The sequence below is a fragment of the Micropterus dolomieu genome, linkage group LG13 (assembly GCF_021292245.1).
Source record: "Micropterus dolomieu isolate WLL.071019.BEF.003 ecotype Adirondacks linkage group LG13, ASM2129224v1, whole genome shotgun sequence".
Lineage (NCBI taxonomy): Eukaryota > Metazoa > Chordata > Actinopteri > Centrarchiformes > Centrarchidae > Micropterus > Micropterus dolomieu.
The window spans coordinates 678,268-684,038 of NC_060162.1; the positions used below are offsets into that span (position 1 = coordinate 678,268).

The following is a 5,771-nucleotide window of genomic DNA, read 5'->3' on the forward strand; positions in this document are numbered from 1 at the left end:
TGACTTTAGTCATGAAGCTGCAGGAGGTGTGAAGCTCTGCTGCTTTCTTTATTAATACCAGCTCAGATTTTATGGCTCCGTCTGCTCCTTTTTAATATCTGCTTCTGAAGCTGTCAGTCAACACGTCACTAACTCTGATCCCACTTCCTGTGTGTTGCTATGGCGATCCAAACAGCACGTGAGCGTCTCAGTGTGCTTGTTTCTCCTTCCTGGTTCAGCTTCCTGTTATTTCTTAGTTCTGATGATTTAGTGAAGTTTTCACATTCGAGGAGGAAAACTGACTCTGAGGAAACGTTTGTTGTTTCCTCCTGTGGGAGCAGTGATGGAAGAAGTACTCACAGCTTTTACTGCAGTAAGAGTACTAATACCACAGTGTACAAATACTCTGCTGCAAGTAAAAGGACTCATTCTGCAGAATAAAATCTATTGTAGGATTCTGATTATTGCTGCGTTCATGTGTTCATCAGGTTCATGTTGCAGCTGGTAAAGGTGGTGTTAAGAATATTTCTTAGGTGTCTTAATTGTAACAGGGAAAGGTAAGACAGGTCTAGCTTAGAGTAATTTAACTCATTAAGTGTTCGGTCTCTGTTGGGTCTGTACAATGAGATAATTTTGTTTAACTGAATAAATAAATAACATTTAATTGAAATGAATATGGAAATAAAAAGAACTCAGATCCTTTGTGAATTAAAAGTACTAATATGACATGTTTAAACTACTTTATTACAAGTGAAATTCAAACATTTTCCTTAAAGTAAAAGTACAAAAGCACTAGCATAAAAAACACACTTAAAGTACTAAAAATAAAAGTACTCATAATTCGACCATTTCACAGTACAAATGATATGATTTGATTATTATTACTGTTACATTAATATGTTAATCACTTTAATATAATATAGATGATAACGATGAAGCTCATTTTAATTAATTTTGATACTGAGGGGAAGCTTGTAAGTTTCTCCAGTCTCTCCTCCCGGAAAAAGTTTTTTCTTTGTCTATAATAATACATCGTCATGTTTTTGTTGAGTATAACTTTGAATAGATAATCAGAATCTACAAAAATAACCAAAGTTATGTTGCCCTGCTTCAAGAGATGCATTTTGACTTTATGACATCATCCAGCAAAGCCTCTAACATTCAGAACATTCAGCTGCTGTTATCCAACATACTGAACGTTTCCACAGTTGGCTAGTGTAGTTCAGTTTCAACTCAATCTGCTTTATTGCCAGGAATGTTTAAGTTAAACTATGTTGCCAAAGCGGTTTGCACCAAAATCAAAAAGTTTGCATTTGAATATAACATAAGAATTAATTCGACATGACATGTTCAGTTTAGAAGTTATAATTAACAACAACAACAACAACAAATATAGACAGAAGTTAAACTAGAAACAAGAATGAACTAGTAGCTGAGCTGCACAAGATAGTGATACTGATTCTGTTAATAAATGTTCAGTTTCTAAGTCTAAGTCGTTTCTAGTCTTTAATCTTTCCTTCTACATAGTGAACATTTTTCACCTCAGAGGCTGGGCCCATGTCAACTTCACTGGAACACATTGGATGTTTCTCATGCACATTCTGACTACACTCATAAAGTTGGTTGCACTTCACAAGAGACTTAAATCCATCCATTGTCAACCGCTTATCCTGCCTACAGGGTCGCGGGGGGCCAATCCCAGCTGACATTGGGCGAAAGGCGGGGTCCACCCAGGACAGGTCACCAGTCCATAGACAAACAACCGCTAACACTCACGTCTAAGGACAATTTAGGGTCACCAAAAGCCAGAGCACCCGGAGAGAACATGCAAACTCCACACAGAAAGGCCGGGGCAACCGGGGTTTGAGCCCATGACCTTCTGGCTGTGAAGCAACAGCGCCAACCACTGCACCACTGCGCCACCAACAAGATGCTTAGAGATATTATTAAAACTATCTCAATCTGAGAAGGAAGATGCAGCAAGTAATGCTGTTTAGCTATAATATCTGCATCTGGAAATGTTGCTCTATTAAAAGCTTCAGCCTTGAAAGACTTGAGAGAGCAATAATAATAATAATTATAATAATTGGTGAAAACAGAATTTTGACCATCTCTAACAACTTTCGTAGCATTTGTGTGTTTCGTTCTCTCCAGTTTTGTCCATGAGAAATGGATCTTTAACAAAAGCAGCATCTGCCCAGCTGACTGCTGCAACTTCTTGTCATTTGATGACAGTGTATTGACAGATATGGGGCAAGGCTTATCCTTTGCATCCACAGGAGAATAAGGGAAACAAATAAGTGCACTGTTGAATGCGTCTAAGTCCATATGCCCTGAAAGCACCAGATGCTTTAAAACACGTCTGATTTCATACGGGGCAACATCTTCAAGAACGACATGCATGATGTCCTGTGGGGTTTGAATGATTCTATCAAAGTGAGGAGATTCTGTTAATTTGCTTCTCCTGTTTATGCCATATGTCATTTTTAGATTGTCTTTGTCTTTTCAGTGTCGTTCCATTGCCTGCTACGACTTGCCATTGTCCTTTTAACCAACAAATCTTCATCAAGTTGCTCCTGCATGTCTTCAGAGGTGCATTCGCAGTGCCTGCATTTACTGTAGGCTCCTCCTCACGCTGAGCTCCAGTGTCTCCGCACACAGACACAAGCGCTCCATAAATTGTCCTCTCACCATGTACAGGGACAACCTGGACACCGTCACACGGCTCAGTTAAGTCACGGTTAATCCTCTCAAATATCTCAGCGGTACCACAATGGGAAAGATCTTTTGATTTTACCATGGCAAGCAGGCGAAGGGCAGCGAGTCTTGATCTGCGTTTAGGGTTGATGTTACCTAAGGTGTAATAAATCAATAACAATTAGTTTTTGTTTGCCCGAGATCCAAGAGGATCGCATAGCTCAATTTCATCTGGATATAAAAGCAACTGCAATGCTGCGGGAAAACAGTGGGTGGAATTAAAAATGTCTCCATCGATGAAATCCTGAAAAACTCCCTCCTTGCGTGTCTGTGGCCTCTTATCAATCATTGCACTTATTCTTGGATGTGCCAGCAGCTGCTCCAAACTGTTCACTGACGGTATATAATGAAAATAACGGTCCTTAATGGTAAGAACTCTGGAGTTTTCCACATAACATACTGTTTGTTTTGCCACAACAATCTCTGGTTCAACTGGTTCTAGCAGTTCTTTGATGGTCTTATTCTGCAAATGGGTGGAAGCAGTTTGACAGAAAGGCTCAACAGACTGGTCAAATATCCCCATCGCATCCGTCTTTAGTTGATCCAGGTCCCCAGAATGTCTCTCAATCATGTCGCTCATTTGCTGTTTGAGGTGCTCCGATCATGCGGCCTGATGTTGCTGGACTCCACTCAGCATTTGGTTAACAGCTCTCTGGGGAGTAGAAAACAAAGAAACATTATAAAATTCATATAAAAATGCAGTCAACATGCAAACTCACAGACACTTACTTTAAAAAGTAACCCTTCAGTTCCATATTGTTAGTGACATGCAATGATCAAAACTACCATGAAATAATAAGACCTTGTTTACACTTGGTCTTAAAATGCGTTTTGAGCAATAGGATCACAAGTGGACAGTGCTAAATAAAAGTGTAAGTGCTGGGTGTATTATGTGGTCTCTGTTCTTCAACAGATATAGTGGATGGGCAGATTTTGTTTCCATCTGCATATATAGCGGGGAAGTGAGATCCGATCACAAGTGGTCCCTGAAGAAGCTCGTGGAGACGCACTCTAATGTCAGGTGTTTCTCTGACTTACCTTTAGCTGCCCCCCTGAGCTCGGATCAACCAAGATGCCAGGTCTGAACAGTGGCTAAGTCATTCTACAGTTTAAGCTTATTGCTTTTAAGCTTGCTGATAAAAATGAAATATAATTCAAAGGAAAATCAACGGCGTAAATGAGCTGTGTCAGTCGACGGCTTTCTCTGGCTTGAAGAAGAAATGCAGTTGCCTGTTTAGAAAGGTCAACATTCATGCGACCCTCTGCTTCGTGAAATCCACTCTGAAAGAGATTATAACAAACATATCTATTAAAACAGGGGAAATATCGGCGTTTGTAGGTAGCACCAGCAGACAAGCTGACAACTACCTGGCTAAGCTAGCTAGATTTCTTCCTATAAATATATATATATATGGAATTAATGGTAGGTAGATCTCTACATTTAGTCCTTATTTCGTTTGGCTATATATTTTAAACTCATTGTAGTTTTTCTGTGTAAATATTTTGTAAACTTTGTGTAAATCTGTATTTTAATTGTTTTTCAACTTGTGGTTGAAACATTGTGTTTATTTGTGTTGTACAGGACTCCCATGTAAAAGAGACTCAATGGGACATTTCCTGTTTAAATAAAGGTTTATATATAAAAAGGTACAAGATGGGTGTAGTTTTACTGATTGATGTCTTTACTTTGAGGATGTAAAATAACAACAAAAACAACAACTAATAAAAAGAAACAGTACTACCAAAAAAAAAAAAAATCTGTACTTGATGAGTGTTCAGATTGACACACATACTAAATTGTATCCCTTCACTTGCTCTCTGGCCAATAAATGAACATTACTAAAGGCCTTTGAACTGAACTTGTCCTCCAATAAGCTATAAGGAGACAACTTCCTGTCACACACTGTCATGAAGACATGTCTCACCTGCCAGGTACAGCTTCGTGATGATAAGCTAATAATCCACATATTACAGCCTCTATGCTTGATTCAACCTGTTGAAGGATAACCTGTCAGTTTTCATTGGTTGTTTACAACATTATTTCTTTCAATGAAGTCTGGTAACTGAATTACATAACTAACAAACAAAAGTAATAATCAAATAACGTTAAGTGAATTAATTGAGCAGTTACTGCATATAAAATGAAGCATTAGACATCAGATCAGAAGCGGAACCATTAACCAGCCGATTTAAATCTAAGCAGGCTAAGTTACTTGTATTTGTGTTACTGGCTCCATTACTCGTTACTGACAAAAGTAGTGGAATTACAGTAACGCATTACTTTCAACACTGATTATTTTCTCTTAAAATTACAACCTGAGCTGTCATTTTAACAGAAACGGTGTATTTTGCTAAAGGATAGAGCAGAATATGAAACGATAGACTTTTTATTTCGTCCACATGGCACAGCCCTAGTTGTAAACAAATGCCTTTCATCTGATGTGTGCCAAATCAAGAATGAAATCAATGTGCAGCAGTTTGTAGCCTACAAATAGAGAGTCTGTAGGCTTACTATCCGTGTTGTAGCCATTACAGAAGCACATTCACTTTCAGATTTGTTAATATTATAATGTTATTTTTTTCCATCTATGTTGATTATGAAAAGTGAGCAGCATGAGTAAGACAGGATGCGCGATATATCGGGAGACATGGAGTGGCTCCGACATGATTAAACCACTTCATTACGTTCTGTTTTGTAGAAAAGCCTTTCTTTAAAGTCAATTTCGTTTTGTATAAATTGTATCTTAATTTTAATCAATTTTTCATCAACCACTTGCCTTGATTTAATAAATAAAAAGCAAATATAGCAGACAATATAATCATGAGGCACATCTCATCAGAAATTACCCGAAACTCAGCATCTGCCTCGCAGACATCAGAAATATCTTTAAAGGAAAAGAAATAGGCTGTCTCTGATTATGGAATCCATTCTGTGCAACTTTGCAGCCACACTGACCCAAAAAACACTAGTTTATTAATAAAAATATACACGCGTGTCACCGGATTTACAAATGCACATCTTGCTTGTTGCAGGC

General features: G+C 38.2%; 1 long non-coding RNA gene across 1 annotated transcript; it reads right to left on the reverse strand.

Annotated features, from left to right (window-relative positions):
• Positions 1-2,746: 2,746 nt before the first annotated feature.
• On the reverse strand, positions 2,747-4,840 carry LOC123982374. The gene is made up of 3 exons (XR_006827950.1): positions 4,662-4,840; positions 3,775-4,017; positions 2,747-3,388 (listed from the first exon to the last, which is right to left on the reverse strand). It is a non-coding gene; the product is annotated as an uncharacterized LOC123982374 (long non-coding RNA).
• Positions 4,841-5,771: the final 931 nt, after the last annotated feature.